We start from the raw sequence: 15388 nt of genomic DNA, 5'->3' as shown, positions 1-15388 counted from the left end.
TCTTCTCGAGGCTTTTAGCTCGCTGCGTCATGTATTCTAAAGATAAACTCCGTCATATCAGCGAGCTGAGTGGACACTGCTAAATGGCACATTAGGGAGATTTTATATTGTGTTCCGACACTGCGTGCCAAAAACCCATCTCCAGCTACTGTTTCCATGCACAGACTCTACTCTCTGCCAGTGCATAGTTCTCCTATAGATGTGTTCTTTAGTAGGCTTATGAAATGGTTTCTTACCAAAATGAAAAAGACGCTAGTCCAGCGTTGAAACGCGTTGTGTTAATAATAAGAAGTTCAACTCATCTTGGTCCTAAGAATTCTTTGTTACAGCGGCACAGCTCAATGTTCTGCTATCGCCCAACTTGGTCAGCTATCCTGTAGGACAGTGTTCCCCAACTCCAGTTCTAAAGAGCCACCAACAGGTCATGTTTTCAGGATTTCCATAGTATTGCACAGGTGATTGAATTCTTGCCTGTCCAGATGATGCAATTATCTCCTGTGCAATACTAAGGAAATCCTGAAAACATGACCGGTTGGTGGCTCTTGAGGACCAGAGTTGGGGAACACTGCTGTAGGAGATCGTCCCCCAGCCACGAGGCAGCAGCATCTAATATCTCCAAGTGTTCATAGGCCTTGTGCCTGCACACAATCTGCACATGTGAACACCTTACTTTTGCTTTCCTTTGCAGCTAAAAGGGTCTCACCCGATGGTCTTGTGCTCTTTTGTGCCCCTACAGTTTTTCTACTAACACGGAAGACATGACGCTATGATACAACATGAAGTAGTCAGAGTACAGCTTATATAACTGTAAATTTGGGGTGCCCTCTAAATAACACAACACACAGACTTTAATGTCTAAACCGCTGGCAACAAAGTGAGTACACCCCTAAGTGCCTTAACTTTCTTGGGCACGAATTTCACTAGAGCTTCACAGGTTACCACTGGGATCCCCTTCCCTCTTCCATGATGACATCACAGAGATGGTGGATGTTGGAGACCTTGTGCTCCTCCACCTTCCATTTGAGGATGTCCCACAGATGCTCAATAGGGTTTAGGTCTGAAGACATGCTTGGCCAGTCTAGCACCTTTACCCTCAGTTTTTTTTTTAGCAAGGCCAAGGTCTTCTTGGAGGTGTGTTTAGGGTCATTTTAATGTTCAAATACTGCCCTGCGCCGAGTTTCCAAGGTGAGTGAATAATTTTCAGCTTCAGTATGTCACAGTACATGTAGGCATTCATTGTTCCCTCAATGAACTGTAGTCCCACAGCTGGCAGTACTCATGCAGCACCAAGCCATGACACTCCCACCACCATGCTTGACTGTAGGCAAGACACACTTGTCTTTGTACTCCTCACCTGGTTGCCGTCACCCACGCTTGACACCATCTTAACCAAATAAGTTTATCTTGGTCTCATCAGGCCACAGGACTTGGTTCCAGTAAGCCATGTCTTTAGTCTGCTTGTCTTCAGCAAACTGTTTGCAGGCTTTCTTGTGCATCATCTTTAGAAGAGGCTTGCTTCTGGAATAACAGCCATGCAGACCATGCTGTGTGCGGAGTATGGTGTGAGCACTGACAGGATGACCCTGCACCTCTTTAACCTCTGCGGCAATGCTGGTAGCACTCGTTTGTCTACTGTGAAAAGACAACCTCTGGATATGCCGCTGAACACGTGCACTCAACATTTTTGGTCGACCATGGCAAGGCCAGTTCTGAGTGGAACCCATCTTGTTAAACCGCTGTATGGTCTTGGCCACCGTGCTGCAGCTCAGTGTCATGATGATGGCAATCTTCTTATATCCTCGGCCATCATTATGTAGAGCAATAATTCTTTTTTTCAGATCCTCAGAGAGTTTTTTGCCGTGAGGAGCCATGTTGAACTTCCAGTGACCAGTATAAGAGAGTGTGATGCGATAACACCAAATTTACCACACCTGCTCCCATTCTCACCTGAGACCATGCAACACTAATGAATCACATGACACCAAGGAGGGAAAATGGCAAATTGGGCACAATCTGACCATTTTCCCTTAGGGGTGTACTGACTTTTGTTGCCAGCGGAATAGACCATAATGGCAGTATGTTGAGTTATTTAGGGGCACACAAAATGTAGACCCTTATACAAGCTGTACTCTTACTACTTTACATTGCATCAAAGTGTTAAACTTCAGTGTTGTCCCAAGAATAGATGTTATAAAATATTTTCAAAAATTGTAGGGGTGTACTCACTTTTGTGATATACAGAATTTAAATGAGTAAAAAAAATAAAACTCCTTAGATGCTGTAAGAGCGGCATTTTTTTGTGATTGGAAAATAGGTGCCAAAGGCATTGGTATGACCAGAGGTCCCCTGAAAGTCACTGTGTCTGCTGTTTCTGGCCTTTGACCAGACTTCATAAGAGAATAGTAATTTTACAATATGAATTTTACAAGCAGCAATCACAGGTTCAAGGCCCCTATGAGACTAATAAAAAATGTAAAATTAAAATAAATAAATGTTCAGATCACCCCATTTTTTTCACAATGTAAAGAATTTTTTTTTTTATCCCTGCTTCCTTAACTTTCCAAACAAATAAAATATTAGATTTATATGGTAAATTTTAAAACAAAACAAAAAAAAAAGACAGAATCTCTGTTTTTTCTCCAAAAAAGGAATTAAAAAAATATTAAAAAGTCATATGGAACCCATATGATAAAAACATAGCAGACACAGTGACTATAGATACAACTCTATTGACTGAAAAATAAAAAAACGTACCGGTAATCCTCTTGGATGGTGAAAAGAAAAAAAATTCAAAAGAGGTGTTGGCAAGAGCATGCATAAACCTAGAACCGGCCCTGATTACCTCATCCATAATAGTTGCTAATATTTTGTCTTGCATCTTTCCTGTATTGTTTTGTTGTTTTTTTTTACATATTTTTAATCATTTTAAATAAAGATTGCATGATTTTTAAAACTATTTTTGCTGTGTGGTTCTTTATATAAGTGTATAGATGTATCCCAGGTACAGAACCCAAGCTCGTACATTAGTGCTTACAGGGACAGGTATGAGCACTAATGTCAGGATAGATGACTACATACAGTTACCCATTCTAGACACTCTCCACCAGAGTTAATTTTACTGTAATGATCAATTTGAACCACGTCTTAAGAGTCAATAATGAAGGATAAATGAACAAAATAAGGACTTGGGTATTCTGGTTACAAGTGAGCTAAGTAGTGGTACTCAATGCCAATCAGCAGCTGCAAAAGCCCCCAAAAAAAGTTTATAGTGCACATAAACAAAAAGGAAAACCCATGACCCTAGTGTTATAAATCCTCCTCTCCCCATAGATCCCTTATAAGTCAACATATTGAATATGTTATGGGGGGGAATGGAGTGAAGCAACAAAATTTGCAATTTCTGGGGTTTGTTTCTTGGATTCTGTTTTATGGTGTTCACTTTGCCGATACGATTACAGTGATGCCAAATGTATACGTTTTTTACTATGTTTGCAGAATAAAACATTTTTTAAAAATTAAATAGCGCTCATGTTGGCATATTTTGACAGCCATAACTTCTTTACTTTTCCATTGGCAGATATGTAGGAGGACTTTTTTTGGGAGGTGAATTATTGACATTTCATTATTATTGTTTTGAGGTACACACAAATATTTTCTTTCTTTTGGCATTGTTTTTTTCTTTGTTCATATGGAAGATAAAATAACATGGTAATTTATTGTACAGGGCGTTATGGACTCAAATATATAAATTTTATATATTGTTTTTTTCTGTAGGTGGTTAAAAGGGTTGTCGGCTGCTAGAACAACCCCTTCTTAAACTAAATGTTTTGCCCCAATAAAATAATAAAGCCTATACTCATCTCCCATGTCTGCGGTATCGGCACTCGCTCTTACCGGGGCTGTGATATGGTGTTGAGACACGTGATCTGCACCCAATCAGCGCTGGCATCGGACCAACTGAACATGAAGAGGAAGTCTGGGATCAGCTGCTACCCTAGCTTCCGATTCATGTTCAGTTTGTCCGAAGGCGGCAACCGTGATGCCAGCGCTGATTCGGTGCCGGTCACGTGTCACAAAACCGAATCATAGTCCTGGGATGAGCGCGTGCCGACACTGCGGGAACGGCACCAGCACAGGAGGTGAGTATAGGCTTTATTATTTTATATGGGGCATAACATTTAGTTTAAGAAGGGGTTGTCCTAGTAGTGGATAACCCCTGTAAACATCCAAGACTGGAGTTATCTCCAGTCCTGACCATTTCTGCTGTATGGCAGTCCTACCATATTGTGGACATCCAGTGCCAATAGTACAGGCCAAGCTTCTGAGTCCAACGTCATTGGCTCGTGGTGGCAACCACTTTGCAGCTATACAGTACCAAGGGAGTCTCTTTATAACAAGATATTATCCTTTTTAGCTTGGAAAGCAAGAGACCTTAAGGCTGTGTGCACACATAGCATTTGCCATAAAACCTGAAGGGTTTCCTGATACCAGTAAAGTGAATGCGATTCTTAAAGTCTCATGCTCACGTTGCTTATTTTTTCCTTGCAGATTTAATTCTGAAGCGTGTCAATTCTTTCAGCATTTTTGCTGCAGATTTCACACATACTAATTGGGGAAGAATCTGCACCAAAAATTGCAAAAAAAAAGCATGGTTTTGAGGCTGCGTTTTTCCTGCCAAGTGATGCAGAAATGGTGCAGAAATTTTTGCACCAAATACTAAACGTGTACAAATACTAAAAGGACCAGGACTCATTCATTACATGGGGAAAAAAAGACATTTAAGACCCAATATCAGTACAGGAAAGAGTTCTTTAGATAGAGTAGTCAGACTACAGAATATCCTACCCCCAAGAAGTAGTAGTGGAAGACAATATGTCAACTTTGAAAAAGGACTTCATACTAATGTGTGCCGAGGGTGCACGTGAGCTCTATGGAGCCGCAGCCAGACGATTCCGGTGGTGGCTTATCCAAAGGGGGTACAAAAAAAAAGGGGTCCCTGACATCATCTGTTGGAGGAGAGTTGGGAAGCCCCCATACAAATTAGATGAAAGTCAAACCCGCTAATTTTGCTGGATCAGCCGATCATACTATATGTTATGGGGCCTCCAGACTTTGCTACGGCAGATGATGTAGAGGAAGAGAAGGATCGAGCAGTTGGAAATTTATTGCCGAATCTTTTCACTTACAGGAGAGATAACCTGCTGCCAGAGGGATCTGACAGCAGCATTTGCTTCTCTCCCCATTCAAAGCACATAAATGCTCGACAGATCTGAGTATGGGGGAGTCGGAAGACATAGCTGACTGTGGAATGAATGATCATCTGCTACCACACTTGTATAGCCAGCTTAAAGGGAATCTGTTGTAAGGTTTTTGCTATTTAATCTCAGAGCAGGATAATAGGGACAGAAAACCTGATTTCAGCAATGTGTCACTTACTGGGCTGGTTGGTGTAGTTTTAATAGAATCAGTGTTTTATCAGCAGGAGATTATAACTGCAGGACTAGGTGTCGGGTGCCAGAGAGTCCAGGTAATCTATGTAACCCCGCCCCCACCACTGATTGGCAGTTTGCTGATAATGTACAGTGTACGCAGGGGAGTGGGCGGGGTTATACACAGCTCAGTATTCACAGCTCTGCTACAACAGCAAAAAACAGGGATTTTATCAAAACTGCACCCAGCAGCCCAGTAAGTGACACATCGCTGGAATCAGAGTCTCTGCCACTACATCATGCTGCCCTCAGCAAAAACCTGCTGATGGATTCCCTTTAAGTTATTGCCCTGTCTTTCCATTTACAACAACAGATCACCACTGTGGTATAGGTAACACCAATGGAGTAAGGTTGAAGGACATAAAGCTCTCTTTCCAACAGTCATTCCACCATTTATGGCTGTGTCCCAGGGAGCTCATATACAATGCTGTGCAAAAGTTTTAGGCAGGTGTGGAATAAATGCTGTATAGTAGGAATGCTTTAAAAAATAAAAGTGTTAATACTTTATTGTTATCAATTAACAAAATGCAAAGAGAATGAGCAAAAGAGAAATCAAAATCCGATCAACAATCGATGTGACGGTGCAAAATAGAAACAATTCTTCTAGGTGCTTGTACTTGCACAAAGTCTTTGAAGGAACTAGGCAAGGAGATTGATTACAACAAATATTGATGCGATTTAGATTTGTTTGGTTCATTCACTTTGCATTTTATTAATAATAAAAATAAACTATTAGCACTTTAAAAAAACAATTTTGCTTTACAGCTGCCTGAAACTTTTGCACAGGCCTGTATGTATTACTATATCTTCACAACCTGTGATATACTGTAACTGAGGTAGTCTGTATAATATGTAATTAATCTTCATTTTATGAAAGGTAACCACATTTTCCTATATAAATAATCAGCAAGTTAGATACTTTGCAAGACCAATTAATTTAAGAGGTTGTCCAGGACTTTAACATTGATGGTGTATCCTTAGGGTAGGTCATCAATGTCTGATTCGTGGGTGTGTGACACCAGGCACCCTTGTTGATCAGCTCTTCCCAATGTTGGCTGTGGGCAGAACTGCTCAGTTACTGAACTGCACATCACAGCCTCCGAGTTGCACATCACAGCCTCTGAGCTGCACACCACAGCCACTGAGCTGCACATCACAGCCACTGAGCTGCACATCACAGCCTCTGAGCTGTACATCACAGCCTCTGAGCTGCACACCACAGCCACTGAGCTGCACACCACAGCCTCTGAGCGGCACATCACAGCCTCTCAGCAGCACATCACAGCCTCTGAGGTGCACATCACAGCCTCTGAGCTGCACATCACAGCCTCTGAGCTGCACATCACAGCCTCTGAGCTGCACACCACAGCCTCTGAGCTGGACACCACAGCCACTGAGCTGCACACCACAGCCTTTGAGCTGCACATCACAGCCTCTGAGCTGCACATCACAGCCACTGAGCTACACATCACAGCCTCTGAGCTGCACACCACAGCCTCTGAGCTGCACATCACAGCCTCTGAGCTGCACATCACAGCCTCCGAGCTGCACATCACAGCCTCCGAGCTGCACATCACAGCCTCCGAGCTGCACATCACAGCCTCTGAGCTGCACATCACAGCCCTCTTGATAGATTAGTGGCCATGGCCGGGTACTGCACATCCGCCCTCTATTAAAATCAATAGGGGGTTGTGTGCAGTATCTGCCCGTGGCCACTATTCCGTTGGAGCCGTGCAGTTTTATAACTGAGCCAACACTGGGAACAGCTGATCAGCAGGGGCACTGGGTGTCCCATACCCACCGATCAGACATTGATGACCTATTCTAAGAGTATACCATCAATCTTAAAGTCCCAGACAATCCCTTTAACAACTTGTTGACAGTAAGATATTTTGTACCCAAAGTATCAATCCATTCAGACCAAGATTAATAAACTGCGCACACTTCAGATACCTGTTATTTTAAAGGGAACCCGTCATGTTGAAAATGGTATCTGTACTGGAGGCGGGATGCTATAGAGCAGGAGGAGATGATCAGATTGATGGACATTTTTATGGGAAAAGTTTCTGTCACAGGGCTGCGGCAGCAGAGAGGTTCCAGAGAACCGCAGCGCTCTGGGCCTCGTTTACACACACTGAACAGAAGCTTTTCTCCTGAATTCTGACCTGGCTGTCTTGTGCCAGCAGGGCAGGAGTTAAACCTTGTTACTGAAGTTACTGAGAGCTATGTCTCTCAGCTGATTTGGTTTTGGTAATCTCCGCTCCTATATAGACTCAGCTTTGTCTACAACTGTTGTCAGTGATCAGTTCAGCTGCCTGGCTTGGAGTGTGAAGGAGCGTAGTGTTGGAGCTTGGAGGTTTATTTACAGAGATTGGTGTCTGCTGTTTTGGTTGCATGTTAAACCTGTTTTCCTTCCTAATTTTTACCTTCTCTTCGCTTCTCTGTGTTTCCTCTGTGGTTGTGTGAGCATTTGGTGAGTTTGAGACTTTTAGTTACCTTGTCTGTAACCTGTAACCTGTTAATTGTTGTATTTATACACTGGTGCAGTCCACCTCCCTTATAGGGCCTGCACAGGAGACAGGGATACGCTGGCGGCTCAGGCCTTCTAACCATCATAGGTACCCCTGAGATAAGGGAAAGCCAGGGCCCCATTATAGTGGCAGGGACAGGTGCGGGTCCCAGTACGCCGTCCTGCCCCTTTATCGCCGTTAACGGTGTGACAGTATCACTGACCTTAACGATTTTCTTGGTCCAATATGGACCCCATTGCTGCTTTAGCTGGACAATTGCAGCAACTCAGTCTAGAGGTGGCTGACCTCCGCTCGGCGGTTGTACAGCGCACTCCAGTGGCCACTGCAGGGGCTGCTACACCTCCACAAGCTTCGCTGGAGCCTAAAATTGCGTTACCTGACAGGTTCTCTGGGGGGCGTGACAAATTTGTTACATTCAGGGAGGCCTGAAATTTGTATTTTAGGTTGCGTCCTCACACTTCAGGTTCAGAGGAGCAGAGGGTTGGAATTGTAGTATCGCTCCTACAAAGTGATCCTCAGGCCTGGGCATTTTCACTTCCCGCTGATGCTTTGCCGTTACGGACTGTGGAGGAGTTTTTGGAGCCTTAGGTCAAGTGTATGATGATCCTGACCGCGTCTCCCTCGATGAGTCCACAATATGCCATCTTACACAGGGAGACAGGCCAGTAGAGGAGTACTGCTCTGAGTTTCGGAGATGGACTACTGACACAATGTGGAATGACCCTGCACTGCGCAGTCAATTTTATCAGGGCCTATCTGATAAAATAAAAGATGCCTTTGCCCTACAGGAGACACCAACCACACCGGAGGCAGCTATGTCTCTTGCGATCCATGTGGACTGCCGCCTGCGCCAGAGACTTAATGAATCGCCGCCATTCAAGGGTAATTCAGATTTGGACTCACCAGAATCTGAGTCTCCAGGAGAACCTATGCAGTTGGGTGGCGCTTCTCGGTGCATTTTTTTTGTGGCAGAAGGGGTCATTATGTGAATGTGTGTCCTTCAAGAAGACAACCGCCGGAAAACTATTGAGCCCGGGTTGCGGGGAGGTTGGCAACTCGGGTGTACTAATTTCTTCCTTAAGTAAACCTCAATTTTTCCTACCAGCCGAGATTCGTCTTGGTGAAAATAGGTTCAATATCTCTGCCTTTCTGGACTCTGGGGCAGGGTTTAATTTAATTGATGCTGGGTTTGTTCAGGCACATGGGTTTAAAACTCAAGAGTTGTCTAGACCCATACCTATAATTGCCATTGATTCTGCACCCTTGAGCCGGGGGACTTTCACTCAGATCGTCCGTGGGATGAGCCTACAAATAGGGGCATTGCACTCTGAGTCAATAGATTGTTATGTGTTGGGGGGTTTGCCGTCGCCTGTAGTTCTCGGTTTACCATGGCTCATGTTACACAACCCGGTGTTAGACTGGCAGACTCGGGAGATTACTAGATGGAGTGAGTTTTGTCAGGAACATTGCCTGGGCACTCGGCTGGCCGGGTTGAGTTCTCAGGTTTTGCCAGAGTTCATCTCAGATTTTGAAGATGTATTCTCTGAGGAGGGGAGTCGAGAGCTACCTCCACACCGTCCTTATGATTGCGCCATACGTCTCATTCCTGGTGCTAAACTGCCTAAGAGTAGGCTATACAACATCTCTGCCCCAGAGAGAAAGGCCATGAGGACTATATCACGGAGAGTCTGGCCGAGGGTCATATCAGACCCTCGTCATCACCCATTGCTGCCGGGTTCTTCTTTGTTAAGAAGAAGAAGGACGGGGGTTTACGTCCATGCTTAGACTTCCATGAATTAAACAAAATTACGGTCCGGGATTCTTTCCCGCTCCCTCTTATTCCGGACCTCTTTAATCAAATTGTGGGGGCTAAATGGTTCTCCAAATTAGATCTCAAAGGGGCATATAATCTCATTCGGATGAAGGAGGGGAATGAATGGAAGACGGCGTTTAATACTCCAGAGGGACATTATCAGAACTTGGTTATGCCTTTTGGGTTAAGTAATGCTCCTGCTGTGTTTCAACACTTTGTCAATTATATACTTAGTCACTTAATAGGTAGGTTTGTGGTGGTATAACTCGATGACATCTTAATTTATTCCCCTGACCTCGAGTCTCATCAGGATCATGTACGGCGGGTCCTTCAGGTACTCAGGGACAAGAAACTGTTTGCCAAACTTGAGAAATGCATGTTCGTGGTCAAAGAGATTCCGTTTTTGGGTTATTTCTTATGCTCCACAGGATTTCGTATGGATCCGGCTAAGGTCAAGGCGGTCTTGGAGTGGGAGCGTCCTGAAGACCTTAAGGCCTTACTAAGGTTTTTAGGTTTTGCAAACTACTATCGCAAACTACTTTTCAGTAGTAGCCAAACCTTTAACAGACATGACCAAGAGAGGCACGGACTTCTCTGTCTGGTCTAGCACGGCCTGCCAGGCTTTTGAGACTTTGATGAAGTGTTTTTCCACTGCACCCATACTAATACAGCCTGACATCACGCAGCCATTTGTGGTAGAGGTGGATGCCTCTGAGGTGGGAGGGGGAGCTGTATTGTCTCAGGAGATTTCTCCGAGTAAGTGGCGTCCATGTGCATTTTTCTCGAAAAAATTATCTCCTACTGAGAGGAATTATGATATTACATAGTTACATAGTTACATAGTTATTAAGGTTGAAGGAAGACTATATGTCCATCTAGAAATATTGGTAACAGGGAGCTGTTGGCAATCAAATGGGCATTTGAGGAATGGCGCCATTTTATGGAGGGAGTACTTCACCCAGTCATGGTGATCACAGATCACAAGAATCTGTTGTATCTAGAATCTGCGAAGCGTCTCACACCTAAGCAAGCTAGGTGGTCTCTGTATTTCGCCAGGTTCAATTTCTACATTACGTATAGGCCAGGAAGTAAGAATGTCAAGGCTGATGCGTTATCCCGTTGTTTTCAAGGGGGTGGGGATAATTGTGAGCCAGGTCCTATACTTCAGAAGGGTGTAATTGTCGCCGCAATTAATTCGTATCTTGAGAGAGAGGTCCTAGAGGTGCAGGGGGACGCCCCAACAGCCTGTCCTTTAGGTAAACTTTATGTTCCTGCTAATCTTCGTCTTAGGGTCATTAATGAACATCATGATTCGGTCCTGGCCGGACATCCTGGAAGTAAAGTTACTACGGACCTTCTCACTCGGCGTTTTTGGTGGTCTGGGGTTAATCATGATGCACAGGAATATGTCGCTGCCTGCGGTGTGTGTGCGCGTTCCAAGACCCCTCGTACTCACCCGTCTGGGTCTCTCCAACCTCTGGAGATTCCCAGTAGACCTTGGACCCATTTGTCAATAGACTTCATCACTGACTTACCGGTTTCTGAAGGTAATACAGTTATTTTAGTCATAGTTGACAGATTTCGCAAGATGTCACATTTTATTGCCTTTCCCGCGTTACCTAATGCCAAGACTCTGGCACAGATCTTTATCAAGGAGGTTGTGAGATTACATGGTGTTCCTTCAGATATTGTGTCAGACTGTGGGGTGCAGTTTATTTCTAAGCTTTGGAGGGCTTTTTGCAGCCGGCTGGGGATTCATTTGTTGTTTTCTTCAGCTTTTCATCCTCAATCTAATGGTCAAACAGAACGTGTAAATCAAAATCTTAAAACTTATCTCAGGTGTTTCATTTCAGAAAATCAGGAGGACTGGGTTAAATACTTACCGTTGGCAGAGTTTGCTATAAACAACCGTACTCATGAGTCCACTGGTAAGTCACCGTTTTTCGGGGCATATGGTTTTCATCCTCAATTCAGTTCATTTAATAGGAAGGATTCCTCGGGGGTGCCTGAAGAGGAGAGGTTTTCTTCTTCCATCACGTCCGTATGGCAAGGGGTTCTGGATCATTTAAAAAGGATGAGTTCCAGATATAAGAATGCGGCTGATCGGAGACGTTTGAAAGGTCCGGACCTATGTGTGGGTGATTGGGTTTGGTTGTCCTCAAAGAATATTAAACTGAGAGTTCCCTCATGGAAATTAGGCCCTAGGTTTATTGGCCCTTATAGGATTGTGGCCGTCGTCTATCCTGTTGCATTTCGGCTGGCTTTACTTCAGTCGTTTAGGATCCATAATGTTTTTCATCGCTCCTTACTCAAGAGTTTGTGGCATCACCTAATCCATCACCTTTACCTCCCTCTCCGATCCTTGTTGATGGAAATCTCGAGTTCCAGATAGCCAGGGTCATGGATTCTCGATTTGTTCGTCTCTACAGTATCTTATACATTGGAAAGGGTACGGTCCTGAGGAGAGGATGTGGGTACCTGCAACTGATGTCCATGCGGTTAGGTTAGTCCGGGCATTTCATACAGCTCATCCTGAGAAACCTGGTCCTGAGGTTCCGGAGGTCCCTCGTAGAAGGGAGGTGTACTGTCACGGGCTGCTGCGGCAGAGATGTTCCAGAGAACCGCAGCGCTTTGAGCCTCGTTCACACAATGAACAGAAGCTCTTCTCCTGAATTCTGACCTGGCTGTCTTGTGCCAGCAGGGCAGGAGTTAAACCTTGTTACTGAAGTTACTGAGAGCTATGGATCTGGATAAGTTGGAAACTTGGGCTGAAAGGTGGCAGATGAGGTTTAACAATGATAAATGTAAGGTTATTCACATGGGAAGAAGGAATCAATATCACCATTACACACTGAACGGGAAACCACTGGGTAAATCTGACAGGGAGAAGGACTTGGGGATCCTAGTTAATGATAAACTTACCTGGAGCAGCCAGTGCCAGGCAGCAGCTGCCAAGGCAAACAGGATCATGGGGTGCATTAAAAGAGGTCTGGATACACATGATGAGAGCATTATACTGCCTCTGTACAAATCCCTAGTTAGACCGCACATGGAGTACTGTGTCCAGTTTTGGGCACCGGTGCTCAGGAAGGATATAATGGAACAAGAGAGAGTACAAAGGAGGGCAACAAAATTAATAAAGGGGATGGGAGAACTACAATACCCAGATAGATGAAGACACAAAAGAGAATAGTGAAACCAAAAACACTCAGTTTGAAAAAATGTTGCAGTAATCCGCAAGTGCTAGTAAAAGATGTAAAAAACAGGGTATTTGGTTGATACGTTTTTTGCAAAAAATGTATACTAAGCTGCTCTACCAATCTTCACGGTATACCCTTATCAGAGCAGTCCTAACTAATGTATGCAATCCCTATCTGATGTATTTAAAAACCTGATCATCTGTATATAACCTGTGTGAACAGGGTTCAGAGAGGAAAAATCCATGTGTGCATACAGGGTAGAACAGCTTTTGTGCAGATAGCCCAAGAGGAGTGGTGGAACTCCCCAGTCTTGTAGACACAAGAGAACAATTATAGAAACAGGAACACATGGGCTACTTGCACAGTGAACAAGTCTGTATGATCATGTTCACACACCACCAAGAAACCTGAAGACACAAAAGAGAATAGTGAAACCAAAAACACTCAGTTTGAAAAAATGTTGCAAAAAACCTGATCATCTCTCTTGTGTCTACAAGACTGGGGAGTTCCACCACTCCTCTTGGGCTATCTGCACAAAAGCTGTTCTACCCTGTATGCACACATGGATTTTTCCTCTCTGAACCCTGTTCACACAGGTTATATACAGATGATCAGGTTTTTAAATACATCAGATAGGGATTGCATACATTAGTTAGGACTGCTCTGATAAGGGTATACCGTGAAGATTGGTAGAGCAGCTTAGTATACATTTTTTGCAAAAAACGTATCAACCAAATACCCTGTTTTTTACATCTTTTACTAGCACTTGCGGATTACTGCAACATTTTTTCAAACTGAGTGTTTTTGGTTTCACTATTCTCTTTTGTGTCTTCAGGTTTCTTGGTGGTGTGTGAACATGATCATACAGACTTGTTCACTGTGCAAGTAGCCCATGTGTTCATGTTTCTATAATTGTTCTCTTGTGTCTACAAGACTGGGGAGTTCCACCACTCCTCTTGGGCTATCTGCACAAAAGCTGTTCTACCCTGTATGCACACATGGATTTTTCCTCTCTGAACCCTGTTCACACAGGTTATATACAGATGATCAGGTTTTTAAATACATCAGATAGGGATTGCATACATTAGTTAGGACTGCTCTGATAAGGGTATACCGTGAAGATTGGTAGAGCAGCTTAGTATACATTTTTTGCAAAAAACGTATCAACCAAATACCCTGTTTTTTACATCTTTTACTAGCACTTGCGGATTACTGCAACATTTTTTCAAACTGAGTGTTTTTGGTTTCACTATTCTCTTTTGTGTCTTCAGGTTTCTTGGTGGTGTGTGAACATGATCATACAGACTTGTTCACTGTGCAAGTAGCCCATGTGTTCCTGTTTCTATAATACCCAGATAGAGTAGCGAAATTAGGATTATTTAGTCTAGAAAAAAGACGACTGAGGGGCGATCTAATAACCATGTATAAGTATATAAGGGGACAATACAAATATCTCGCTGAGGATCTGTTTATACCAAGGAAGGTGACGGGCACAAGGGGGCATTCTTTGCGTCTGGAGGAGAGAACGTTTTTCCACCAACATAGAAGAGGATTCTTTACTGTTAGGGCAGTGAGAATCTGGAATTGCTTGCCTGAGGAGGTGGTGATGGCGAACTCAGTCGAGGGGTTCAAGAGAGGCCTGGATGTCTTCCTGGAGCAGAACAATATTGTAACATACAATTATTAGGTTCTGTAGAAGGACGTAGATCTGGGGATTTATTATGATGGAATATAGGCTGAACTGGATGGACAAATGTTTTTTTCGGCCTTACTATGTTACTATGTTACTATGTTATGTCTCTCAGCTGATTTGGTTTTGGTAATCTCCGCTCCTATTTAGACTCAGCTTTGTCTACAACTGTTGTCAGTGATCAGTTCAGCTGCCTGGCTTGAAGTGTGAAGGAGCGTAGTGTTGGAGCTTGGAGGTTTATTTACAGAGATTGGTGTCTTCTGTTTTGGTTGCATGTTAAACCTGTTTTCCTTCCTAGTTTTTTCCTTCTCTTCCCTTCTCTGTGTTTCCTCTGTGGTTGTGTGAGCATTTGGTGAGTTTGAGATTTTTAGTTACCTTGTCTGTAACCTGTAACCTGTTAATTGAATAAAATACAAGTTATATTGAGTCTTTTCCAACAAACCTTTATATCATTCTGCTCAGCTTCTCTTTCCTTATACCGTGTTGTTCACAGATAGAAAAAAACTCTCAGAAAAAGGGAGGAAAAAACTAAAATGAAAAAAATCAGAAACTTACTGCATGCATGTAACTTACTGTATGTAAAATGTGACAAGTTCCCTTTAACCCCTTCATACTTCATACCACCACGAGTTTCTTATTTTTTCATTTTTGTTTTTTCCTCCCTT

At 43.5% G+C, this 15388-nt stretch overlaps 1 protein-coding gene across 3 annotated transcripts in view; it reads right to left on the bottom strand.

The window, feature by feature from the left end:
• Window positions 1–15388, bottom strand: part of PPP2R2C (protein phosphatase 2 regulatory subunit Bgamma) — a 248379-nt gene that overhangs the window by 159693 nt on the left and 73298 nt on the right. The gene's annotated exons all lie outside the window — the stretch shown is intronic.

The sequence above is a fragment of the Ranitomeya imitator genome, chromosome 1, assembly GCF_032444005.1.
Source record: "Ranitomeya imitator isolate aRanImi1 chromosome 1, aRanImi1.pri, whole genome shotgun sequence".
Lineage (NCBI taxonomy): Eukaryota > Metazoa > Chordata > Amphibia > Anura > Dendrobatidae > Ranitomeya > Ranitomeya imitator.
The sequence above is the reverse complement of the archived record's forward strand: the minus strand, read 5'-3'. Positions and strand labels throughout refer to the sequence as shown.